General features: G+C 50.6%; 1 long non-coding RNA gene across 1 annotated transcript in view; it reads left to right on the top strand.

Annotated features, from left to right (window-relative positions):
- The first annotated feature begins 1,119 nt into the window (after positions 1–1,119).
- LOC140456839 (uncharacterized) overlaps positions 1,120–27,690 on the top strand; it is a 57,420-nt gene continuing 30,849 nt past the window's right edge. Inside the window, exons 1-2 of the long non-coding RNA XR_011953176.1 lie at positions 1,120–1,221; positions 24,533–24,695. This is a non-coding gene — a long non-coding RNA (uncharacterized lncRNA). The remainder of the gene's footprint in view (positions 1,222–24,532; positions 24,696–27,690) is intronic.

The following is a 27,690-nucleotide window of genomic DNA, read 5'->3' on the forward strand; positions in this document are numbered from 1 at the left end:
ACTGACCCATTGACAGTGTAGTACTCTCTCAGTACTGACCCATTGACAATGTAGCACTCCCTCAGTACTGACCCATTGACAGTGAAGTACTCCCTCAGTACTGACCCATTGACAGTGTAGCACTCCCTCAGCACTGACCCATTGACAGTGTGGTACTCCCTCAGTACTGACCCATTGACAGTGTAGTACTCCCTCAGCACTGACCCATTGACAGTGTAGTACTCTCTCAGTACTGACCCATTGACAGTGTAGTACTCCCTCAGTACTGACCCATTGAGAGTGTAGTACTCCCTCAGTACTGACTCATTGACAGTGTAGTACTCTCTCAGTACTGACCCTCTGCCTCGGTCCTGCACCTCTGACAGTCCAGCAGTGCCTCAGGGTACTGTCTATCTGACAGTGTAGCACTCTCTCTGTACTAACCCTCTGACAGTGCAGCACTCCCTCAGTACTGACCCTCAGACAATGAGGCACTCCCTCAGTACTGACCCTCTGATGGTGCAGTGCTCTCTCAGTGCAGATCCTCTGATAGTGAGGCTTGCCGTCTGGACTGACCATCTGACAGTGTGGTGCTCCCTCAGTACTGACTCTCTGACAGTGCAGCACTCCCTCAGTACTGACCCTCTGACAGTGCAGCACTCCCTCAGTACTGACCCTCTGACAGTGCAGCGCTCCATCAGTACTGGCCCTCTGACAGTGCAGTGCTCCCTCAGTACTGACCCCTCTGACAGTGCAGCACTCCCTCAGTACTGACTCTCTGACAGTGTGGAAGTGGCCCTATACTGACCCTCTGACAGTGTGGCCCAATCTCAGGGTTTTGAGGAAGGGTCACTTGACAAAGGCACTTCACAAAGATCCTGATCAATGTAACTTTGTGATATTAGTTCAGAAGGAACAGCTCAGACCTAACATTTCCGTGTGCCTTTGTTCTGTATCTGTTCTCCCATGTAGCCCGCCCTCCGAATACAATACCTTACACAGCCTTAAACCTGTTTGTCAACTTTCAGCAGAAGCAGCCTCAGGGCATTGAACACAGACTGAATTACTCAGTGACACTTGGATCAGGTCAAGTTCTCAAGTAAACAGATGGTGGGGAAATTCAGCACAATTCAGCAGGTAGCAACGGTGAAGAGAGAGAGGAACAATTCGCATTCCAAGTGACTCTTCCTCAAAACGGTCTGTTCTGAAGGAACTTTCCCGCAGAAATCACTGGATTGAAAGGTGAACTCTCTCTCTGTCTCTTTCTCCCTCTCCCTTCAGAGATGCTGCTCGACATGCTGAGCTTCTTCAGCAATCTCTGTATTGATGTTTCAGGTCTCTAGTGCGTCCGTACAGATTGATTTTAGTGTTGAATTCTCCAGCTTGCTCTATTAAAGGGATTGAATCCCTCTGCTACAAAGGGGGGTCTGTTACCACAGCTAACAGGTTCGTGATGCCAACATTGTTGGTTCAATCTCTATCATGTCTGAAATTACCATGAAGGCCCCAGCTTCTCAACCTCGCCTCTCACCTGAGGTGTGTGACCCACCAGCCTCTCTCCCTGACAAGACTGCAGCTCTTGGGTCCTCCTGGTCTATATTAACTTCCCAACTTTAAAAAGGGCACTCCAGTAAGAGAGCTCTTTACATGGTTCAGGTCAAACTCCTGGAGCTCCCTCCCTAACATCACTGTGGGACACCCAAGGACTGCAGCAGGAGAGTACAGCTCACCCCCACCTTCCAGGCAACTATTAGAGGCTGTGGGAATCACATACAAGCCACATTTGAAAATAAGTTTTATAACAGGGTGACGGTGGATGGTCACTAACTCTGTTTCTTTACCTCTGTTCAAATCAGCGTAATGAAGAAGCTTAGGGTGGGTCAAAAATTACAGAGGGTCAGTACTGAGGGAGCACCATACTGTCAGAAGGTCAGTACAGAGAGAGTGCTACACTGTCAGAGGGTCAGTACTGAGGCACTGCTGGACTGTCAGAGGAGCAGGACCGAGCCTGAGGGTCAGTACTGGGGGAGTGCTTCACTATCAATGAGTCAGTACAGAGGGAGTGCGACACTGTCAATGAGTCAGTACTGAGGCAGTGCTGTACTGTCAGAGTATCAGTTATGATGGAGTGCTGTACTGTCAGAGGTTTTGTCCTGAGATTGGGCCACACTGTCGGAGGGTCAGTATAGGGCCACTTCCACACTGTCAGAGTCAGTACTGAGTGAGTGCATCACTATCAGAGGATCAGTGTGGAGGGAGTGCAGCATTGTCAGAGGATCAGTGTGGAGGGAGTGCAGCATTGTCAGAGGGTCAGTGTGGAGGGAGTGCTGTATTGACAGAGGATCAGTGTGGAGGGAGTGCAGCATTGTCAGAGGATCAGTGTGGAGGGAGTGCTGCATTGTCAGAGGGTCAGTATGGAGGGAGTGCAGCATTATCAGAGGATCAGTGTGGAGGGAGTGCAGCATTCTCAGAGGGTCAGTGTGGAAGGAGTGCAGCATTGTCAGAGGGTCAGTGTGGAGGGAGTGCTGTATTGACAGAGGATCAGTGTGGAGGTAGTGCTGCATTGTCAGAGGGTCAGTATGGAGGGAGTGCTGCATTGTCAGTGAGTCAGGACGGAGGGATTGCTGTGCAGTGAGAGGGTCAGTAATGATGAAGTGCGCACTCTCTGATGGTCAGTACTAATGGATGGCCATGCTGTCAGAGTGTCGCACTGTGAGAGGGTTACTACTGAGGGAGCACTGCACTGTGAAAGGGTTCGAACTGAGGGAGCACTGCACTCTGAGGGGGATTAGTACTGAGGGATCACCGCGATGTGAGGGGGTCAGTACTGAGGGATCACCGCGCTGTGAGGGGGTCAGTACTGAGGGATCACCACACTGCGAGGGGGTCAGTACTGAGGGACCACCGCGATGTGAGGGTGTCAGTACTGAGGGAGCACCTCACTCTGATGGGATTAGTACTGAGGGACCACCGCGCTGTGAGGGGGTCAGTACTGAGGGACCACCACACTCTGAGGGGATTAGTACTGAGGGATCACCGCGCTGTGAGGGGGTCAGTACTGAGGGATCACCGCGCTGTGAGGGGGTCAGTACTGAGGGATCACCACACTGCGAGGGGGTCAGTACTGAGGGACCACCGCGATGTGAGGGTGTCAGTACTGAGGGAGCACCTCACTCTGATGGGATTAGTACTGAGGGACCACCGCGCTGTGAGGGGGTCAGTACTGAGGGAGCACCACACTCTGAGGGGATTAGTACTGAGGGATCACCGCGATGTGAGGGGGTCAGTACTGAGGGAGCACCACACTCTGCGGGGATTAGTACTGAGGGATCACCGCGATGTGAGGGGGTCAGTACTGAGGGAGTACCACACTGTGAGGGGGTCAGTACTGAGGGAGCACCACACTCTGAGGGGGTCAGTACTGAGGGATCAACGCGCTGTGAGGGGGTCAGGACTGAGGGAGCACCACACTCTGAGGGGATTAGTACTGAGGGATCACTGCGCTGTGAGAGGGTCAGTACTGAGGGATCACCGCACTGTGAGGGGGTCAGTACTGAGGGAGCACCACACTATGTGCCGGACAGTCAGTACTGAGTGATTTCTGCATTGCCAGAGGGTCAGTACTGAGAGAGTGATGCACACTCAAAGGGTCATTACTGAGGGAGCGCTACACGGTCAGTGTGTCAGTTCTGAGGGAGTGTTGTTTCAGAGGGTCAGTACTGAGGGAGAGCTGCACTGCCAAAGGGTCAGTACTGAGGGAGTTCTGCTCAGTCGGAGAGTCAGTACTGAGAAAATGCCACGTTATCGGAGGGTCGGTATCGAGGGAGTGCTGCACTGTAAGTGCATCGGTATTGAGGGAGGGCTACATTGTCGGAGGGTCAGTACTGAGGGAATGCCACATTGTAGAAATGTCAGTGCAAAGAGAGTGCTGCAGTGTCAGAGTGTCAGTACTGAGGGAATGCTGTTGTGTCAGGGCGTCATTTCTGAGGGTGTGCTACAGTGTAAAAGGAGCAGTGCTGAAGGTGTGCTGCACTGTCAGAGGGTCAGTACTGAGGGATTGCAGCACCGTCAGGGGCGCAGGGCCAAGGGGCTGTTGCAGTGTCAGAGGGTCAGTTCTGAGGGAGTACTGAATGATCAGAGAATGTGCCGCATCATCTGAAAGTCAGTATGAAGGTGCCCCACACTGTGGGAGGGTCAGTATACGTGCAATGCCTCACTGTCAGAGGGTCAGTACTGAGGGAGTGCTGCACTGTCAGAGGGTCAGTACTGAGGGAGTGCTGCACTGATAGAGGTTCAGTACAGAGGGAGACCTGCACTGATAGAGGGTCAGTACTGAGGGAGTGCTGCACTGTCAGAGGGTCAGTACTGAGGGAGTGCTGCACTGATAGAGGGTCAGTACTGAGGGAGTGCTGCACTGTCAGAGGGTCAGTTCTGAGGGAGTGCTTCACTGTCAGAGGGTCAGTACTGAGGGAGTGCTGCACTGTCATCGGAACAGTATTGAGGGAGAGTTGCACTGCCAGAGGGTCAGTATGGAGGGGGTGCCACACTGTCAGAGGGTCAGTACTGAGGGAGTGCCACACTGTCAGAGGGTCAGTACTGAGGGAGTGCTGCACTGTCAGAGGATCAGTACTGAGGGAGCGCTGCACTGTCAGAGGGTCATTTCTGAGGGAGTGCTTCACTGTCAGAGTGTCAGTACTGAGGGAGTGCTGCACTGTCAGAGGGCCAGTACTGAGGGAGTGCTGCACTGTCAGAGGGTCAGTACTGAGGGAGTGCTGCACTGTCAGAGGGCCAGTACTGAGGGATTGCTGCACTGTCAGAGGGTCAGTACTGAGGGAGTGCTGCACTGTCAGAGGGTCAGTACTGAGGGAGTGCTGCACTGATAGAGTGTCAGTACTGAGGGAGTGCTGCACTGTCAGAGAGTCAGTACTGAGGGAGCGCTGCACTGTCAGAGGGTCAGTACTGAGGGAGTGCCGCACTGTCGGAGGGTCAGTACTGAGGGAGGGCGGCGCTGTCGGAGGGTCAGGACTGAGGGAGTACTGCAATGTCAGAGGGTCAGTACGGAGGGAGTGCTGCACTGTCAGAGGATCAGTACTGAGGGAGTGCTGCACTGTCAGAGGGTCATTACTGAGGGAGTTCTGCAATGTCGGAGGGTCTGTACTGTTGAGTGCAGCAATGTCGGAGGGATTGTACTGTAGGAGAGCTGCACTGTCAGAGGGTCAGTACTGAGGCAGTGCTGCACTGTCAGAAGGTCAGTTCTGAGGGAAGGCTGCACTGTCAGAGAGTCAGCACTGCAGGTGTGCCATACTGTCGGAAGGTCAGTACTGTGGAAATGCTGCACTGTCAGAGGATACGACTGAGGGAGTGCTGCGCTATCGGGGGGGTCAGTAATGGGGGATTGCTGCAATGTCAGAGGGTCAATCTGGGGGCAGTGCTGCACTGTGAGAAGGTCAGTAATGAGGGAGTGCTGCAGTGTCAGAGAGTCAGTACTGAGGGAGTGCTGCACTGTCAGAGGGTCAGTGCTGAGGGAGTGCTGCAGTGTCAGAGAGACAGCACTGTGGGAGCGCTGCAGTGTCAGAGAGTCAGTACTGAGGGAGTGCTGCACTGTCAGAGGGTCAGTACTGAGGGAGTGCTGCACTGTCAGAGGGCCAGTAATGAGGGAGTGCTGCACTGTCAGAGGGTCAGTACTGAGGGAGTTCTGCACTGTCAGAGGGTTAGTACTGAGGGAGTGCTGCACTGTCAGAGGGTCAGCACTGAGGGAGTGCTGCAGTGTCAGAGAGTCAGTACTGAGGGAGTGCTGCACTGTCAGAGGGTCAGTACTGAGGGAGTGCTGCACTGTCAGAGGATCAGTACTGAGGGAGTGCTGCACTGTCAGAGGGTCAGTACTGAGGGAGTGCTGCAGTGTCAGAGAGTCAGTACTGAGGGAGTGCTGCACTGTCAGAGGGTCAGTACTGAGGGAGTGCTGCCCTGTCAGAGGATCAGTACTGAGGGAGTGCTGCACTGTCAGAGGGCCAGTACTGAGGGAGTGCTGCATTGTCAGAGGGTCAGTACTGAGGGAGTGCTGCACTGTCAGAGGGCCAGTACTGAGGGAGTGCTGCAGTGTCAGTGAGTCAGTACTGAGGGAGTGCTGCACTGTCAGAGGGTCAGTACTGAGGGAGTGCTGCACTGTCAGAGGATCAGTACTGAGGGAGTGCTGCACTGTCAGAGGGCCAGTACTGAGGGAGTGCTGCACTGTCAGAGCGTCAGTACTGAGGGAGTGCTGCACTGTCAGAGGGCCAGTACTGAGGGAGTGCTGCACTGTCAGAGGGTCAGTACTGAGGGAGTGCTGCAGTGTCAGAGAGTCAGTACGGAGGGAGTGCTGCACTGTCAGAGGGTCAGTACTGAGGGAGTGCTGCACTGTCAGAGGATCAGTACTGAGGGAGTGCTGCACTGTCAGAGGGTCAGTACTGAGGGAGTGCTGCACTGTCAGAGGGTCAGTACTGAGGGTGTGCTGCAGTGTCAGAGGGTCAGTACTGAGGGAGTGCTGCACTGTCAGAGGGTCAGTACTGAGGGAGTGCTGCACTGTCAGAGGATCAGTACTGAGGGAGTGCTGCACTGTCAGAGGGTCAGTACTGAGGGAGCGCTGCACTGTCAGAGGGTCCGTACTGAGGGAGTGCTGCACTGTCAGAGGGCCAGTACTGAGGGAGTGCTGCACTGTCAGAGGGTCAGTACTGAGGGAGTGCTGCACTGTCAGAGTATCAGTACTGAGGGAGCGCTGCACTGTCAGAGGCTCAGTATTGCGGGAGTGCCGCACTGTCGGAGGGTCAGTTCTGAGGGAGGGCCGCACTGTCAGCGGGTCAGGACTGAGGTAGTGCTGCAATGTCAGAGGGTCAGTACGGAGGGAGTGCTTCATTGTCAGAGGGTCAGTACTGAGGGAGTGCTGCACTGTCAGAGGATCAGTACTGAGGGAGTGCTGCACTGTCAGAGGGTCATTACTGAGGGAGTGTTGCAATGTCCGAGGGTCTGTACTGTTGAGAGCTGCATTGTCGGAGGGACTGTACTGTAGGAGATATGCACTGTCAGGGGGTCAGTACTGAGGCAGTGCTGCACTGTCAGAAGGTCAGTTCTGAGGGAGGGCTGCACTGTCAGAGAGTCAGCACTGCAGGTGTGCCATACTGTCGGAAGGTCAGTACTGTGGAAATGCTGCACTGTCAGAGGATACTACTGAGGGAGTGCTGCGCTATCAGGGGGGTCAGTAATGGGGGATTGCTGCAATGTCAGAGGGTCAATCTGGGGGCAGTGCTGCACTGTGAGAAGGTCAGTACTGAGGAAGTGCTGCACTGTGAGAAGGTCAGTACTGAGGGAGTGCTGCAGTGTCAGAGAGACAGCACTGAGGGAGTGCTGCAGTGTCAGAGAGTCAGTACTGAGGGAGTGCTGCACTGTCAGAGGGTCAGTACTGAGGGAGTGCTGCAGTGTCAGAGAGTCAGTATTGAGGGAGTGCTGCACTGTCAGAGGATCATGACTGAGGGAGTGCTGCACTGTCAGCGCATCAGTCTGGGGGATCCCTGCATTGTAAGAGAGGCAGGACTGAGTGAGTGCCACACTATCAGATGGGCTGAATGGCCTAATTTCTGCTCCCATGTCTTGTGGTCTAAGAGGAATATCTGAAATTGTTCAGTATATTTCTGCCTCTGCTTCCTACATACCCTGCTCAGCAATGATTCCCACGTCCAGATTCCAGAGACTGTGTTCAAACAGACCGCCTTCATTTGGTTACCACCCTCTTTTCCCAGGGATCAAGTTTTCGTTTCGTGTGACTGACCTGCCAGCTCAATTGTATATTTTCATGCTGCAGGACTGAGGTTTATTCCTCAGCTTCCATGTCCTCATCCCAAATGAATCCCACTGCCCCACACTCAGCACAGTCGGGTGTTCCTCATTTCTTAGCTTCCCAATGCTAATCCACACTCCTCCAAATCGTATCGCAGGCGAATTACCTGGGAGAGAGGAGTGCTAAGAGAGGAAATAAAAATCTGAAAGTACCTTACAGTGACATTAAGGGTGAATTGATAATGACAGAAAGAGTAAGTTGTGGAACACAGTGAGAATTTGTGCATGGACCCAGAGGCTACAGTGAATGGATTCATTTTGTCAGTGCTCATTGGGACAGGGTTGATATGAAATTGTGAAGATGCTCCTTGATACAATTAAATGAATTAGCATATATATAGAGAGAGAGATGGTTCTGAGTGGTCTGGCCTTCTTCCAACCCAATAAATCTCCAAAGACGGTGGAAATGTATCTCAGTTTACCGAATGAGGTGATGGAGGAAGTAGCAGGTACACTTGCAAACATTTTCAAATCCCCTCTGGCCACAGGAGAGGTGTCGTCGGACTGACCATGTGGTACTGTTATTCAAGAAGGGACATGGGATATACCAGGCAGCTACAGGCCAGTCAGGCTAATATCGTGGGTGGGACGTCTGTTGGAAGCAATTTTGGGAGAGAGAATTAATCAGCATTTAAAGAGACTGGAGTACATGAAGACCAGTCAGAATGGTTGTGTTAAGGAGGGGTCGGGTCTGACCAATGGGATTGCACTTTTTAAGGAGGTGACCAGGTGTTTAAATAAGGGCAATACTTTCCTGTCGCCTGCTTGGAGGTCAGTAAGGCTTTTATCAGGACCCATATTGGAAACTGATAGTGAACATAAAAACTCAAGATCCAAGGAATTTGGCGCAGAATGCTGAGTGGCAGGAAGCAGACAGTGATGGCCCAATTAGAAATCTCTGTCTGTTCATGTCTCACTGTTGGGGTCTTACTGATGTGGTTGATAGAAAAGATTTAGATTTGAATGGTGGAGGGTTAATCATTGGGTTCATGAATGATATGAAGATTGGTTGGGTGATAAATACTGAGGATGATAGCCTTAGATTACAGAAGGATGGAGATGACCTTGTCAGATGGACCGATCAGTGGCAACGGGTGAGGTGCCTGAAGACTGGAGGGTGATTAATGATGGGCCATTATTGAAGTAAGGCTGCAAGGAACAGCCATTGAACTATGGAGCTGTGAACCTGATGGCAGTGGGGGGTAAGCTGTTGGAGAGCATTCTGAGAGACAATTTACATGGATTTGGAAAAGCAAGGATTGATTAGGGATGGTCAGCGTGGCTTGTGGAAATGGTTTGGGATGGAGGCCACGTCCATTTTAAAAGATTCAGATCTTTTTAAACAATCAGTGAAAAATAACATCACCAGGTGCCTTAAACATGGATTGGAGAAAAACTGTTGTCAATGTATGGTCACTTGATGCTTGGAGACTCTCTAGAAAAGCAGGCACCCAAACAGACCAATGCTATCGATGCAAGATGCGGTGCACAGGAAGATCCAACAAGTCATTTGCAGTTGCTGTTTGTCTCCCTGGAGCAGTCATCATGCGAGATCAGGGTTCAGTCCTTGGAAAGTGACCTCTCCATTGAACCTTCCTCCACGTTTGTACAGTAACTGTGGTTTTGTGTGCTTATCTCTGTGAGAGAGAGACACAGAAAGCGAGTGTCTGTCCGTGTGTGTGAGAGAGAGTGCATGTGTGCGTATCTCTGTGTGTCTGTGTGTGTGAGAGAGGGATTATGTGTTTTTTTACGTGTCTGTCTGAGTGTGTGTTTGTGAGAGAGTGTGTGTGTATGTGTTTGAGGGAGTGAGAGTGTGTGTATGTTTGAGAGAGTGAGTGTTTGTGAGACAGAGAGAGAGAGAGAGAGAGAGAGAGTGTGTGTGTGTGTGTGTGTGTGTAAACTAGCCAATCTTATCAGGTGCCCATGAATATAAAATCCAGCTGCTATTTCAGGTGAGGTGGTCCTCGTGTCTCCAAAGACACAAAGGCTGCAAGAGTGAATTAACTGGGGGAAAGAGAGTGCTGTTCATTCCAGTGGGGATTCATCCAGTAAACCTTCCCCACACACTAACATCCCTCTGGTAATGCAGTGACTAGTCCTGCACACAGAGCTCCAGGTACAAACCAATGTAATGTCACCGTAGTCTTACCAGAGCATGGGACAGCTCCTCATTACAGAGCGGGGTCTGGTGGGGATTTAATCAGAGGGTGACTATGGCCCAACTGAGGGGAGAGGTTGGGAAGGAGAGTCCTTCAGAGTAACTTCAGCTAATGTAGTAAGCTAACTGACCAGCCAACTGAGCTAACCAACCTCACTCCAGGGGCATGCCGTGTATAACACAATCATTGCCAGACTGCACCTCAAGAAGAGCCAGGAGCAAGGCCATTCGGCCCCCACCCTAACCCAGAAGGGAGAGCACGGGAAGCTGATGAAGGAACCAAGACCCTCCCATGTGGCCTTCTGAAATGGAGCTGGAGGACAGGGCAGACCGGGCCTGCTGTTTGCTTCCCTGAGACTGGCCTGCTCCACCTTACAGTGAGAGACTGAGGGGAACCTCAAGGAGATTTCACTTCTCACTGAGAGGCTCCAACTCCAATCCAAATCAGACTGGTTCCCTCCGAGACTCACGGAAGGGTGCAGCACTCGACAGATCAGGGCCTTGTGGAGTCATAACCTCCAGTGTGGGGACCAAGAGCTGGGAGGTAGTGTTAAGGACATAAAACCATCTGTAATAGGAACAGGAGGAGACCATTCAGCCCATCGAGCCTGCTCTACTATTCAATAGAATCGTGAATGATTTAGTATTGATTTGGGAGCTGAAACCTGGACAGTACAGAGACAGAGAATCAAATTATTCTGCGATACGGAATTATCAGACGAGAGCACACACACACACACACACACACACACACACACACACACACACACACACACAAATCGTGGGATTCAGGCCGTCTGTGGAAACGGGGAGAGACAAAGGAGCATAATGCTAGAGAGGGATCTGATCCCACAGATTTCACTCCTTCCCTCTCTCTCTGCAGCTCTCATGTCTGTTTTTGTTTTTCCCAGTTCTCTCTCCCACATCTTTCCTTCAATCTCTATATCTCACCATCCTTCACATCTCTGTCCTGTTTACATTTCCCAGTAGATTCCCTTCCCCCTTTGTCACCTCACCTGGTTTTTCAGGAATGCTTAATCATTCAGTCTTTCACAAAACTAACACCTTGCTCATCTCTCTCTGCATCTGTCTCTCAGCTCTGTGGGATCTTGCTATTCCTGTCTGTACATCACTCTAGCAACATCATAGCCCCCACTACCACCCCACTCTCTCAGCTCTATCTCTCTGCTGTTGTAACTCCTCTCTCTCTCTGTCCTATATCTCTCCCTGGGATTTCTGTCTTGCTGTCTGCCTGAACTCTCCCTGTCTTTCTCCTCCCATTTTCTCCTTGTATCTGTCTGACATTGTATTTCTCTTCCTGGAGTTTAACACACTCTCTCTCTCTCTCTGTCTGTCTCTGTCTGCTCTCTCTCAGTTCTTCTCACTTCCTCTACCCCCCTCTGCCTTTCTCTTGTTCTCTCCCTCCCTCTCACTGTCTGTCCATCCATCTCTCTTTCTCTCCTGTAGTTGCTCTCCCTCTTTCTCCCTGGACCCCTCTGCTCTGTCCCAGTGACTGGGGGAAGGGGCATTGGGAAGAGCTTGCCTCAGTGCCTGGTCTCTCCTAGGTTTTACACCCACTGTGGGGAGGGGGTGAGTGGAAGGAACATGAAGTAATTTTCTGAGTGTGTCTGAAATAAAGAAAAAGAGAAAGAGAAAGGGAGAATGATAAAAAGAGAGAAAGACATGGAGAGAGTGGAGATGGAGAAAGTGGAGAGAGAGAAATGGGCAGTAAGAGTCAAGGAGGTGGAGTGAGAAAAGGACAGAGTGAGAGAGACAGGGAGAGACAGAAAGTGAGAAGGGCATATATGGAGGGAGAAGGACAGTGTGTGTGTACTTGGCGATGGTTTCAGAGTGGGATCTTGTTGTGCATTACTGCAGTCAGTCAAAAGGTGAGTTAGTCTCTGCACTATGTCCTCCAGCCCAGGGACTGTGAGTCTGCATGGGAAGGGGGAGAGTGGGAGACAAGGAGAGAGTGGGACAGCCAGAGACAGGGGGAGGGTTTGATGGGGTTTTGGGGTTGGTGGAGAAAGGAGGGGCTGTTGTCAGAGAGAGATGGAGGGAGGGATAGCATGTGATGCAAAATCTGAGACAGGGTTGTGAAGAGGTCTGCACAGGAAGGATAGTCAATGAGGCCATTCAGGGGCCAATCCTGAGGATCCTGAACCGGTCCAGGATCATTTAATGGGTGAGGGGGGATGATGGGCAGAAAGGACTCCATCTGTGATGTAAACCTTCTGTAATTCTCGGACTGGGATCTTGCTGTACATTAAAATCGTTACAGGCGAGTCAGTCAACCCAGACTCATTTACCTGTGTGAGAAAGTGAGGACTGCAGATGCTGGAGAGTCAGAGTTACAAAGTGTGGAGCTGGAGAAGCACAGCAGGTCAGCCAGGAGAGTCGATGGGTCAGGCCTGAGCTGCTGGGCTTTTCCAGCTCCACACTTTTCCACTCAAATCCCTCTGCCTCAGGGAGTGGGGATCACAGCAATGTTGGGGGCAGCGAAATATTTGAGGGGGGCACAGTTGGTAAGGTAGGTATTAGGGAGGGAAGGTATTTGGGGAAGGGAATAAATTTGGGAGGAGAGTTAAAATGAGGGGCAAATGTTTTTAGCGGGGTCAAAATTGGGTGAGCACTTTCAGGTCTGAAATAAAGAAAAAGAGAAAGGGAGGGTGAGAAAAAGAGAGAGAGGTAGAGCGAGTGGGGATGGAGAAGGGGGATGAGAGAAAGATGGGGCAGAGACAGATAGTGAGAGGGATGGTGTGAGAGAAAGGCAGATTGAGAGAAAGAGACAGACAGGGAGACAGAAGGACAAAGAGAGAAGGGGAAGTCAGACTGAGACAAACAGGCGTTAAAGCATGGACAGACTGAAGGGGTGACACTCAGTATTCCAGTTGGTTCCAGCTCTCTCTCTCTCAATGGTTTTTCACACTCCCTCTCTCCCATGCTCCTGAGGTTTCCTTCAGCTTGTCTCTCTCTCCCTCTCTCTCTCCCTCTCTCTGGATGGTGAGCTGGTCTCTGTCCCTTGCCATGTTGGTCACCTCAGAAAGCCTCCAGAAAATTCAAGAGATCAGTCAGCAGGTGATCCCTGGTTTCGTTCATTTCTGGATGGTTTCTCCGAACTTTCTATACTTCTGGCCAATTCAGAGAATCAGTTAATAGTTTGAAGCGTTGCTAATCATTTGGATGGCTTGGTCCTGTTAGTTTCTTTGTGTAGCAGGACCCGGTACCTTCCTGTCTGGGCCCTCCTTTGTTTGGTGGAGACGTTATTAGGGATATGTCTGCCCAGGGGAACTGTTGCCTTTTACATTATGCTGATGGGATAACCATCTGGCTGCTGTCTGGCTTTTGTGATTTGGGAGTATAACTTGTCCAATATACCCAGCATCTCTTAGCTGTCTACCTGTGTTTTAGCAAGGAGGCAGGAACATTTCACCCATTCCCCCTCCCCCACCCAGTCTTTTGAATAGAAAGAAGCTTATACAATGAATTACAAACCTAATTTTAAAAGCTGGTTATGTTTGTTGTCAGAGTAGCCTGCTGTTTGAGCGAAAGCCATTTTGTACATTGGTCAAACCGATTATCATATGGCTGATAAGTGATATCATAGAATCCCTACAGAACAGAAACAGGCCCTTCAGCCCATCGAGACCACAATGACCCTCTGAAGAGAATCCAACTCAGATCTATCCCCTGATGATATCTGTGAAACCCTGCATTTCCCATGGCTATTCCAGCTAACCGGATATCCCTCGACACTATGGGCAATCTGTCAAAAATGCCCACCATTGAACAGTGGGAGAAAACCCATACAGATGTAGGGAGAATGTACAAACTCCACACAGACAGTGGCTCAGGAGTGGAATCAAACCCAGGTCTCTGGCGCTGTGAGGTAACAGTGCTCACCACTGAGTGACTGTGGCTCTCCAAACTGTTTCGACAAAACATATTCCGTTCTGAGAATCCATACAGAATTGTGATGCATAGCCAACATCCGGTGAGCAGAATAAATGCAAGGGAATGGGACCTCCTGGCTCAAACTCCAGGAATTCCTTCCCGAAGGACATTGTGGGTCCACCACCTGCAACAGTTCAAGGAGACAGCTCACCACCAAAACCAGCTCCCGAGCAGCTACGGACAGGCAATCAATACTGACCCAGCCAGGAACACTCAAACACTGCAAATGAAGGAAACTAAGGTGATCACCCGGGGAGTTCCATCTACCTTCCAGTCCCTGGGGGTGTATCCAGGCATTATTCACCATGATCGTACCCATCTGTTACAGCCTGCAATCCTAACCACCGGTATCCCGAGATATATCAAGGTGAGTGTGGTTAGGACCACAGCTTGATGTGAGAGGACCCGAATTCTTTAATGACAGGCAATGGGAATGCCATGGTCTGGCCTGTTCCTCCACACAAGAGGTTAGTGAGTAAAATTAGGGCGCACGGTATTGTGGGCAAAGTACTAGATTGGATAGAGAATTGGTTGGCTAATAGGAAACAAAGGGTAGTGATTAACGGCTCCATTTCGGAATGGCAGGCAGTGACCAGTGGGGTACCGCAGGGATCCGTGCTGGGACCGCAGCTTTTTACAATATATGTAAATGATATAGAAGATGGTATCAGCAATAACATTAGCAAATTTGCTGATGATACAAAGCTGGGTGGTAGGGTGAAATGTGATGAGGATGTTAGGAGATTACAGGGTGACCTGGACAAGTTAGGTGAGTGGGCAGATGCATGGCAAATGCAGTTTAATGTGGATAAATGTCTGGTTATCCACTTTGGTGGCAAGAACAGGAAGGCAGATTACTACCTCAATGGTATCAAATTAGGTAAAGGGGCTGTTCAGAGAGATCTGGGTGTTCTTGTCCACCAATCAATGAAGGCAAGCATGCAGGTACAGCAGGTCGTGAAGAAGGCTAATAGCATGCTGGCCTTCATAACAAGAGGAATTGAGTATAGAAGCAAAGAGGTGCTTCTGCAGCTGTACAGGGCCCTGGTGAGACCACACCTGGAGTACTGTGTACAATTCTCGTCTCCAAATTTGAGGAAAGACATTCTGGCTATTGAGGGAGTGCAGCGTAGGTTGACGAGGTCAATTCCTGGAATGGCAGGATTGCCTTACACGGAAAGACTGAAGCGACTGGGCTTGTATACCCTTGAGTTTAGAAGACTGAGAGGTGATCTGATTGAAACGTATAGGATTATGAAAGGATTGGACACTCTGGCAGGAGGAAACATATTTCCGCTGATGGGGGGGAGTGCCGAACCAGAGGACACAACTTTAAAATACGGGGTAGACCATTTAGGACAGAGATGAGGAGAAACTACTTCACCCAGAGAGTGGTGGCTGTGTGGAATGCTCTGCCCCAGAGGGCAGTGGAGGCCCAGTCTCTGGATTCATTTAAGAAAGAATTGGATAGAGCTCTCAAATATAGTGGAGTCAAGGGGTATGGAGATAAGGCTGGAACAGGATACTGATTGGGAATGATCAGCCATGATCATATTGAATGGCGGTGCAGGCTTGAAGGGCTGAATGGCCTACTCCTGCATCTATTGTCTATTGTCTATTGTCTATTCTCTATTTACGTAAGTGTGGTCCCTGTCAATGTCCCCTCTATCTCCACAGCATGTGGGAGGGAATCATGATAACCCATCCAAGTACCTTTTTTAATATAATTCCGATACGTTCGTCTTCAAAGATCCCCATCCTAACATTATCACTTGGGATAACTGGAATCCCTCGCACCCGGCCCAGTGCCCCACCGAAAGTGTCCTTACAGCTGTCATTAACCCAGCCCTTGGTGAGCTGCTGTAACTGACAGTGAGACATGTTAGTGTGGGTGTTCTCCTGGAACAAATATTTACGCTGTTTGTTACTAATCCGGGATGGGACTTTTCTCGAGCAGTGAGGACTGCTGCCTTCATTTCATCATGGATGTCCCTCCCTCACTGTTGTCCCTCAGGGAGGGCTGAATGGCCTGGTGGACAAAGTCACATGGTGATTAATTTAATTTATTTGTCAGCATCCAGTCCGTGTATGACAGACTGTCGGTCTATCTCATTCAAAAATGTATCTGGGTTTGAGACAGGATCAAAGAGAGTGGCCTTTTTGGTGCTGCCCACCAGCTGGGTGCCTGGAATGGCTGTTGTGTACGGAGTGAAGACCATAAGCTGCTTTACACTGGGGAACCACAGGATTCATGGAATCTGAGTTCGGCTGTGGGTCAGGGCTGGGGGCAAAAGATGCAGTGACCTGAGAACAAGGCAGTGGGAGTCCCCATCTGTGAGCGGGTGTGGATGTTATCTCCCTGGGGAGGTAGAACCCCAAAGGCACACATTATCCCATTCTGGGAGGACCCCTAGTTCCCTAGGGATTGTATTTGCTCCTGACACCTCCTACTAGGGCCTGATGTGTGTTGTTCCATGTTGCAGGTGTACAGGACCCATGCAGCTGCTTGGAGCTCATACACTGTCCTTCCAGATTGTCAATGTAACCTGAGGCTGCCTCCCCATCCCCAGAGACCCTCCTTTCACTGGATTGGGCTCTTCCCAATTGGAACTGGAGTAGTCCCATGTTCCTGCAACCTTCTGTCCTGCTCATTGTGTCGGAGACCAAGCTCGGTCACAGCCTGTAGGTTTCCCTGGGGTGACCGGATCCCAGCTGCCTTATCCCAGCTGGGGGTCCTCCAGGCTATCGTCAGTGGAGTGAGCCTTCCAGCTTCCTTCCCCGGTTCTCTATGGGCATCTCACCACAGCTCCTGTACCAGGAACCCTTCACTGCAAGGCCAAGCTGGCTTCCTGTGAAATTCTGCAGGACTGTTTCACATTTGTCCCGGCTCGTGTTCCTATTGCTTTGGTCGCTTCTGTATTATGGGACACCTGGGTATACTCATAGAGTCATAGAGTTCTACAGCATGGAGACAGGCTCTTTGGCCCAAACTGGTCCATCTACACTAACCCCGTTTCCATGCACTTGAACCAAATCCTTCCAATACGTTCCTCTCTATGTATTTGTCCAAGTGCATTTTAATTGTTCTTAAATGTATCCTCCTCGACCACTTGCACTGGTAGTTCATTCCGTATGTGTACCACCCCCTGGGTAAAAGCATTGTCCCTCAGGTTCCCTTTTAATCTTCCCCTTTCTCCTTAAACTGATGCCCTTTCATCCTTGATTCCCCAAGCCTTGGATAAAGACTGAGTGCATTCACCCTATCCATGCCTCCCATGATCTTATACACCTCTATAAGGATACCCCTCAGTCTCCTACACACGAAAGAAAATGTCCTTGCTTGTCCAACCTCTCTCTTTATCTGTCTAGTTGAGTTTTGGCAACATCCTTGTAAATTTTTTCTGTCCTCTTTCTAGAACAATAACATCCTTCCTATAGCAAGGTGGGTAAAACTGAACACAATATTCCAAGTGCGGCCTCACCAACATCCTGCACAACTACAACAGAACTTCCTAACTTCGATATTCCATGCCCTGACTGGTGAAGGGCCCAGTGTGCCAAAAGCCTCCTTCACTGCCCTGTCTCCCTGAGTTCAGAGAGCCGTGCTCCTGGAATCCAAGGACCCTCTGTTCCACTGCACTCCTTCAGGCCCTACCATTCCCCATGAAACCCCTGTCTTGATGTGACATTCCAAAATGTAAGATCTCGCCCTTGTCTGTATTAAACTCCATTTGCCATTTCTCAGCCCAATTCCCCAGCTGATCAAGGTCCTGTTGCAATTGCTGAGACCCTTCCTCACTTATTTTAGTGTAATCTGAAAACTTTCTAATCATGCCTTAAACATCCTCATCCAAATCATTGATATAGATGACAAACAGCAATGGGCCTAGCACTGACCAGCTGCGTGGCACAATGGATCAGTGGTTAGCACTGCTGCCTCACAGCACCGTGGATCTGGATTCAATTCCAACCTCACTGGATGGTCTGTGTGGGTTAGATTCTGTTAGGGTTAGATTTCCTACAGTATGGAAACAGGCCATTTGGCCCAACAAACCACACCGACCTGCTGAAGAGTAACCCACCCAGAGCCATTCTCCCTACCCAACATTTACCCTTAACAAATGCACCTAGCAATATGGGCAATTTCGCCTGGCCAATTCATCTGACCTGCGCATCTTTGGAATGGGGAGAAAACCGGAGCACCCAAAGGAAACCCACACAGACACAGGGAGAATGTGCAAACTCCACACAGTCACCCGAGGCTGGGGTCGAACCTGGGTACCTGGCGCTGTGAGGAAGCAGTGCCAACCACTGAGCCACCATGCCACACCAACTGAGTTTGTATGTTCTCCCCATGTCTGCGTGGATTTCCTCTGGGTGCACCGGTTTCCTCCCACAATCCGAAGATCTGCAGGTCAAGTAAATTGGCAATGCTCAATTGCCGAGAATGTTCATGGATGTGTAAGTAAGTTGCATTAGTCAGGGGTAAATGCAGAGTAATAAAGTAGGTGAATGGGTTTGAGTGAAATAATCTTCAGAGGGCCAGTGGACTTGTTGGGCCGAAGGGCCTGTTTCCACAGAGGAGGGATTCTATGATTCTATGACCGCTGAGGCACACCACGAGTCACAGGCCTCCAGTCTGACTGTTACCCTCTGCTTCCTACCATCAAGCCAATTGTGTACCCAGCTTGCCAACGCCCCCTGGATTCCATGCGATCTAACCTTCCAGAGCAAGGTACCATGTGGAACCTTATCAAAGGCCTTCCTGAAATCTGTAGAGTCTACATGTACTGGCCTGCCCTCGTCAAACTTCCTGATCACTTCAATAAAGAACGCTGACAAATTTGTGAGGCATGGTCTCCCATGCACAAGGCTTTGCTGACTACTGCCAATCAAATGTTGTATTTCCAAATGCATGTCGATCTAATCTCTCAGCATCTTCTCAAGTAACTTACTTACCACGGATGTTAGATTTACTGATCTATAGTTCCCAGGTTTATCTTTGCAGCCATTCTTGAATAAGGGCGCAACATATGCTGTCCTCCAGTCTTCCGGGACCTCACCCGTGGCTAACAGTGAGGCAAAAAGATCAGCAGGGACTCCACAAGAACTTCCCTCGCCTCTTGAGGTGCTGTTGGATATGTTTGGTCAGGTCCAGGAGATTTATCCAACTTCATACATTCTAATGCATTCAACACATCCTCTCCTGTGATATGACAATAGACAATAGACAATAGACAATAGATGCAGGAGTAGGCCATTCTGCCCTTCGAGCCTGCACCGCCATTCAATATGATCATGGCTGATCATTCCCAATCAGTATCCTGTTCCAGCATTATCTCCATAACCCTTGATTCCACTATCTTTAAGAGCTCTATCCAATTCTTTCTTAAAAGAATCCAGAGACTGGGCCTCCACTGCCCTCTGGGGCAGAGCATTCCACACAGCCACCACTCTCTGTGTGAAGTAGTTTCTCCTCATCTCTGTCCTAAATGGTCTACCCCGTATTTTTAAGTTGTGTCCTCTGGTTCGGCACTCCCCCATCAACGGAAATATGTTCCCTCCTGCCAGAGTGTCCAATCCTTTCATAATCCTATACGTTTCAATCAGATCCCCTCTCAGTCTTCTAAACTCAAGGGTATACAAGCCCAGTCGCTTCAGTCTTTCCGTGTAAGGCAATCCTGCCATTCCAGGAATTGACCTCGTCAACCTACGCTGCACTCCCTCAATAGCCAGAATGTCTTTCCTCAAATTTGGAGACCAGAACTGTACACAGTACTCCAGGTGTGGTCTCGCCAGGGCCCTGTACAGCTGCAGAAGCACCTCTTTGCTTCTATACTCAATCCCTCTTGTTATGAAGGCCAGCATGCTATTAGCCTTCTTCACGACCTGCTGTACCTGCATGCTTGCCTTCATTGACTGGTGGACAAGAACACCCAGATCTCTCTGAACAGCCCCTTTACCTAATTTGATACCATTGAGGTAGTAATCTGCCTTCCTGTTCTTGCCACCAAAGTGGATAACCAGACATTTATCCACATTAAACTGCATCTGACATGCATCTGCCCACTCACCTAACTTGTCCAGGTCACCCTGTAATCCCCTAACATCCTCATCACATATGGACTGACACCAAGAGATCATCACTAACTTGCCCAAGTTCCCAAGCCTCTTTGTCCTTCTCCAAGGTCAACACAGAGGGGAAATAATTCCTCTGATTCTGCACACACGTCCACTTTGGTCCTTGAAGGGTCCTATTTTCTCTCTAGTTATTTTTTTTCCGTGGGAGGGGGTGATTGCAGTGCTGGGTAAGGATCAGTCAGGGGGGATATTGCAGTGTTGGGTAGGGATCAGTCAGGGAGGGGGTGATTGCAGTGTTGGGTAGGGATCAGTCAGGGAGGGGGATATTGCAGTGTTGGGTAGGGATCAGTCAGGGAGGGGGATATTGCAGTGTTGGGTAGGGATCAGTCAGGGAGGGGAGATTGCAGTGTTGGGCAGGGATCAGTCAGGGAGGGGGTGAGTGCAGTGTTGGGCAGGGATCAGTCAGGGAGGGGGTGATTACAGTGTTGGGTAGGGATCAGTCAGGGAGGGGGTGAGTGCAGTGTTGGGTAGGGATCAATCAGGGAGGGGGAGATTGCAGGGTTGGGTTGGGATCAGTCGTGGGGGAGATTGCAGTGTTGGCTGGGATCAGTCAGGGATGGGGAGATTGCAGTGTTGGGTAGGGATCAGTCAGGGAGGGGGAGATTGCAGTGTTGGGTAGGGATCAGTCAGGGAGGGGGAGATTGCAGTGTTGGGTAGGGATCAGTCAGGGAGGGGGATATTGCAGTGTTGGGTAGGGATCAGTCAGGGAGGGGGAGATTGCAGTGTTGGGCAGGGATCAGTCAGGGAGGGGGTGAGTGCAGTGTTGGGTAGGGATCAATCAGGGAGGGGGAGATTGCAGGGTTGGGTTGGGATCAGTCGTGGGGGAGAATGCAGTGTTGGCTGGGATCAGTCAGGGATGGGGAGATTGCAGTGTTGGGTAGGGATCAGTCAGGGAGGGGGTGAGTGCAGTGTTGTTTAGGGATAGAGGGAAATCAGGAGGGCAAAAAGGGGACATGAGATTGCTTTGGCAAATAGATTTAAGGAGAATCCAAAATGTTTTTATAAATCCAAAAAGGACAAAAGGGTTACTAGGGAGAGAATAGGGCCCCTCAATGATCAAGACAGCCTGCACGTGTAGCTGCAGGAGATGGGGGAGGAACTGAACAAGTATTTCCTGTAGAGAAGGACATGGAAGATATCGAATAGAATGATGGTTTGAGAAGTAGCATTGGGAAAGAGATGATGTCATCTTGCAAAATGTCCACATTACAGAGGAGGAGGTGCTGGATGTCTTGAAATGGTTAAAGGTGGATAAATCCCCAGGACCTTATCAGGTGTAATCTCGATCTCTGTGGGAAGCTAGAGAAGTGATTGCTGGGCCTCTTACTGAAATATTTGTATCATCGATATTCACAGGTGAGGTACCAGAAGACTGCAGGTTGGGCTAACATGGTGCCACTGTTTAAGAAGGGTGGTAAGGACAAGCCAGGGAACTACAGACTGGTTCGCCTGTCGTCAGTCGTGGGCACTTGAGAGACGGATACATGAGGGACAGGAATTACATGTGTTCAGAAAGGCAATGTCTAATTGGGGATAGTCAGCATTGCTTTGTACGTGGGAAATCATGGCTCAAGATATTTTTTGAAGAAGTAACAAAAGGATTGATGAGGGCATAGAGGTGGATGTGAGCGACATGGATTTCAGTAAGGTATTCGAAATGTTTCCACATGGGAGATTGGAGAGCAAGGATAGATCTCACTGAATACAGGGAAAACCAGCCATTTGGATACAGAACTGGCACGAAGGTAGAAGACAGAGGGTGGTTGTGGAGGGTGTTTTTTTCAGACTGGAGACCTGTGACCAGTGGAGTGCCACAAGGATCGGTGCTGTGTCCACTACTTTCCATTAATTATATAAATGATTTGGATGTGAACACAGCAGGTAGAGTTAGTAAGTTTGCAGATGATACCAAAATTGGAGGTGTAGTGGACAGTGAAGAATGTTACTTCACATTACAATGGGATAGTGAACTGATGGGCCAATGGGCTGAGGAGTGGCAGATGGAGTTTAATTTAGATAAATGGGAGGGGCTGCATTTTGGGAAAGCAACTCTTCGCAGGACTGATACACTTAATATTAAGGTCCCAGGGAGTGTTTCTGAACAAAGAGACCTTGGAGTGTAGGTTCATTGTTCCTTGAAAGGAGAATTGTAGGTTGATAGGATAGTGAATAAGGAGTTTGGTATGCTTGTGTTTACTGATCAGTGCATTGCGTAGAGGAGTTGGGAGGTCATGTTGTGGCTGCACAGGACATTGGATAAGCCAGTTTTGGAATATTGCGTGCAATTCTAGTCTCCTCCCTTTTGGAATGATGTTGTGTAAATTGAAAGGGTTCAGAAAAGATTTGCAAAGACGCTGACAGGATTGGAGGATTTGAGCTAAAGAGAGAGGTGAAATGGGCTGGGGATGTTTTCCCTGGAATGTCTGAGGCTGAGGGGTAACCCATATGGAGGTTTATAAAACCATGAGAGGCATGGTTAGGATTAACAGACAAGGTCTTTTCCCTGGGATGGGGTAGTCCAGAACTGGAGGGCCTAGGTTCAGGATGAGTGGGGAAAGATATAAAAGGAACGTAAGGAACAACGTTTTGATGTGGAGGGTGTTGCGTGTATGGAATGACCTGCCTGGTGAAGTGGTGGAGACTGGTACAATTACTGCATTTAAAAGGCATCTGGATGGGTATATGAACAGGAAGGGTTGAGAGGGATTTGTGCCAAGTGCTGGCAAATGTGATGAGATTATGTTAGGATAGGTGGGTGGTGTGGATGAGTTGGAAACCGAAGGCCCTGTTTCTGTGCCGGACATCTCTCTGACTGTAAATGTTTTGCACTGTCCATTTCCAGCCATACACTTCACTGTTTCCCCTGTTTACCTTGGTCAGTTCTCCTCTCAAACACATGTCAATGGCTTTGGTTGTGATTGTTGGGTGTGCTTTATGGTCACTTTAAAAATCCATCATCTCACTGAATTCCACTACACTACAATTTCCCAGAGGATATCTCAGTGGGACATTACTCCTTCCCTCAGCGTCATCACCCAACGGGCGATCTGAGATAGTCACCTCCCTGGCCGTTTCCACAATGTGTTATTTCAAGAAACACTGACACAAACATTCAAAGAGTAGTTCGGAGACCATCCCTTTTGCCGATGTGACTGTCCCAGATTATACAAAGACTGAAGTCTCCCAGAATTATCACAGTGCCTTTGCATTACACAGGAATACATTGGAATGTGTAACAGGGTTGAGCAATGAATTGCTGTCAGGCAGCCTCGAAACTGTTCTCCTGCTTGTGTTTTTGACACGTGACCCAGAATCTGCATTCAGACTGATTCAGCTGCATAATCTAAGGCCAAATGCTTTCGCTGTAATGCCTTTGTTACCCATTACTGTCAGGGTTACCCATCCTGCACTCCCTGACACCCCTCAAGGAGGTGTACAATAAAATATTCATGTTCCACCTTTTTTTCAGCCTGTCACCACTAAATCTCATTTATCTCTGTGCCCCAGTCCATCCTCCTTATTGCAGAGACTTTGTCCATTCCAAAAAAGAACATCACAATTGACTCTTTCCACAATTTCTTGTCACAGTCCAATTCACTGATGTACAGTTTCAGTTAAACTCTGTCTCTTCCTGTTCCTTTCTGCTTGTCTTCAGCTACATCACCATTTTCTCTTTGGATTTGGAAAGTTCCTTTCACCTGAACCCTGGCCCTGCATCCTCTCTGTCAGTTTAAAGCCCTGTCCATAAGCCTACCGACATGGTTGACCAGGACACTGCTCCCAGCAGTGTTGTGTTTAATTCACTCATGGGATGTTGCTGTCTCTGGCTGGCCAGCATCGCATGCCCACCCCAAGCTGCCCTTGAGCTGAGTGCCTTGCTGGATCATTACAGAGATCAGTTTAGAGTCAACCCCATCGCTCTGGGTCTGGATCATGTGTAGGCCAGACCCGCTGTCTACAATAGATTTCCTTCCTAAAAGGATATTAAGCAGTTAGATGGGTTATACTGGACACCGGCATTAACATCTGGATGAACAGTCGGGTGAGAATAGCACGAGGCCATCACCTGTCCCACTCGTAGGTCAACCGTCACTGAGTACTGATCCCCGTGCACCATGAATCACAACCCTTTCATCATGACCATTGTGTGATCCTGATACCTTCCTGCACTCTGGTGATATCACTCAGTATCTCTCCATGTGGTATCCCTCACTGTGTGGGTCTGATTGCTGCCTCTGTCAGCGTCTCTCACTCTTGCAGCTACTCCAGATCCTGAGCCAACAGAATTCTCCATTCCAGAGAGACGCAGCAGCACAGGCCAGGGATGGAGACAGGGATTTTCCAGATCTCTGTGGACTCAGTGCCATTCTCCATGTGTAACCTTCACTGCATCAGTCTAATTTCCCATTCTGTCTGTTTCTCTTTCTCCTGTAGGTCATCTGGATGTTCCTGTCTCAGCCGAATTCCTAACTCTTGTCTCGTCCATAACCACATCAAAGACGGTTGGTCAGTCAGAGAGACATGAAGAGGGAGGTCTGGAGCCTTCAGTAAATCCTGCAGTCGGTAAGATCACTCACAGTGAAGAGCACAGGGAGGGGTTAGTGACCTTCTGTATTCAGACCTGGAAGACAGGACATAGACACAGAGCTGGGGAAGGAACAGCTACATTCTAGGCTTCATTCACATCATCTTGTGAGGGACCTGCTTTCACCTCTGCTGGACTGGTCCTCCCTGAGACATCTCTCTCTGACTCTCTCTCTCACCCCCTCACTCTCATTCTCTCTTTCTCACCCTCTCTTTCTCTCTCACCCCCTCACTCACTCTCCACCCAAACTCTCTCTCTCACCCGACTTCTCTCTCCCCTCCCATCCCTCTCTCTCTCATCCCTCTGTCACTGGATCGCCCTCTATCTCTCCCTATCACGCTCTGCCTCCTCGCTATCTCTCTCTCTTTCTCGCTCGCTCTCTCTCTCTTTGTCCCCTTCTCGTGCGCTCTCTCGCTCTCAAACTCTCTGTCTCATTTCCATCCCCTCCCTCCTGCTCATTTGCACCTTTCTCTCTCTCTTGCCCCCCCTCTCTCTCTCGCTCACACCCCCTCGCACTCTCAACCCATCTCTCTCACCCTGTTTCTCTCCCGCCTCTCACTCTCTTACCCTCTCTCTCTGCCCCTCTCGTGCTCTCTTCCCCCTCTCACCCCCTTTCTCTCACCCTATCGCTTCATTCCCCCTTTCACCCTCTCCCCTTTCTCTCCCTCCTCTCTCTCCCCCTCTCTTTACCCCCTCTCTCACCCCCTTTCTCTCTCCCCCTCTCCCACTCTCTCTCTCACCCTCTCTTTCACCCCTCTCCCTCCCCCTGTCTCTCTCCCCCTCTCTCTTCCGCCTCTCTCTCACCCACTTTCTCTCACCTCCCTCTATCTCCCCCTTCTCCCCCTCTCTCTCTTCCACTCTCTCTCACCCCTCTCTCACACCCCTCTCTCATTCCCCTCCCCACCCCTCTCTCTCCCCCCTCTCTCTCCCCCCTCTCTCTCACCTCTCTCTCACACCCCTCTCTCACCCCTTTCTCACCTCTCCCCATCTCTCCATCACTCCCCAACTCTCCCACTCTCTACACCCATCTCTCACCCACTCTCACTCCTCCACTCTCTCTCACCCCCTCTCTCTTTCTCACCCGCTCTCTCTTCCACCCCGATCTCTCTCATCGCCCCTCTCACCCTCACCCTCTCACCCCTCACTCTCTTTCCACTCACTCTCTCTTACCCCCTCTCTCATCCCCTCTCTCTCACGCCTCTCTCAGTCTGTCTCTCTCTCACCCCCCCTTTCTCACCCGCTCTCTCGTCCACTCCGATCTCTCTCACACCCCTCTCTCTCTCACCCCCTCTCTCTCAGCCCTCTCTCTCTCTCAGCCCCCTCTCTCTCCCCAGTCTCTCCCACCCTGATCTCTCTCACACACCCCCTCTCTCACCCCTCTCTCTCACACACACCTCTCTCTCTCCCCCCTTCTCTGTCACCCCCTCTCACTCACCCCCTCTCCCTCAGGCCCTCTCTCTCTCTCACCTCCTCTCTTTCTCAGCCTGTCTCTCTGTCACCCAATGTCTCTTTCTCACCCGCTCTCTCTTCCACCCCTCTTTCTCCCTCACTCCTCTCTCTCTCACCCCCTCTCTCTCACCCACTCTCTCCCTCCCCCCCTCTCTCAGCCTGTATCTCTGTCACCCCCTGTCTCTTTCTCACCCGCTCTCACTTCCACCACTCTCTCTACCGCACCCCTCTCTCTCATCCCTCTCTCTCTCTCACCCCTCTCTCTCTTATCCCTCTCTCTAACACAAATCTCTCTCTCTCCCCCTCTCTCACCAGTTCTCTGTCACCCAGTCTCTCTCACCTCCTCTCTCTCAGGCCTTCTCTCTCTAACCCCTCTCTCTCTTTCACCCCTCACTATCTCTCACCTCTCTCTCACCCCTTTTCTCTCACCCCTTCTCTCTCACCCACTCTCTTTCACCCTCTCTCTCTCTCTCAGCCTGTCTCTCTCTCACCCGATCTCTCTCTCACCCCTCTCTCTCACACCCCTCTCTCTCACCCCTCTTTCTCACTCACCCGCTGTCTCTCTCACCCCACTCTCTCTCAGTCCACTCTCTCACCCCTCTCCTTCTCCCACCCCCTCTCTCTCACCACTCTCTCTCTCACACCACTTCTCTCTCACCCTTCTCTCTCTCACTCCTCTCTCTCCCATCCCCATCTCTCGCCCACCCTGTCTCTCTCGAACCACTTTGTCTCTCACACCCTCTCTCTCAAAGCCCCTCTCTCTCACCCCCCTCCCTCTCAACCCCTCTCCATCTCAACCCTCGCTTTCACTCCTTCTCTCTCTCACCCTCTTCTCTCTCTCAACCCATCACTCTCTCTCAACCCGTCACTCTCTCCCCTCTCTCTCTCACCCCATCTCTCACCCCCTCTCTCCCCCTCTTCCCACCCTCTCTCTTTCTCATTCCCTCTCTCTCTCACCCTTCTCTCACACTGCCCCTCTCTCTCAACCCCCTCTCTCTCACTCCCCCCTCTCTCATACCCACTCTCTCTCTCACCCCTACTCTCTCTCACCCTCTCTCTCTCCCCCTCTCTCTCACCCCGCTCTCTCTCACCACCCCCTCTCTCACCCCCCTCTCTCTCACTACCCCTTTCTCACACCCCTCTCTCTCACTCCCTCTCTCTCTCATCCCCTCTCTCTCACTACCCTTTCTCACACCCCTCTCTCTCACCCCCTCTCTCTCTCACCCCCTCTCTCTCTTACCCCCTCTCTCTCTCACCCCCTCTCTCCCAAACCCCATCTCTCTCACTCCCCCTCTCTCACCCCTCTCTCTCTCTCTCACACCCTCTGCCTCACCACCTCTCTCCCTCACCCTCCTCTCTCAACCCCCCTCTCTCTCATCCCCCTCTCTCAACCCCCATCTCTCAACCCCTCACTTTCTCCCACCTCACTCCTCTCTCTGTCACCCCCTCTCTCTCCCACCCCAATCTCTCTTATTCTTATTCCCCTCTCTCTCACACCCCTCTCTCTCACTCTCTCTCTTTGATCCCCCCTCACCCCTCTCTCTCTCACCTGCTCTCT

This window comes from Chiloscyllium punctatum, chromosome 31 (assembly GCF_047496795.1).
Source record: "Chiloscyllium punctatum isolate Juve2018m chromosome 31, sChiPun1.3, whole genome shotgun sequence".
Lineage (NCBI taxonomy): Eukaryota > Metazoa > Chordata > Chondrichthyes > Orectolobiformes > Hemiscylliidae > Chiloscyllium > Chiloscyllium punctatum.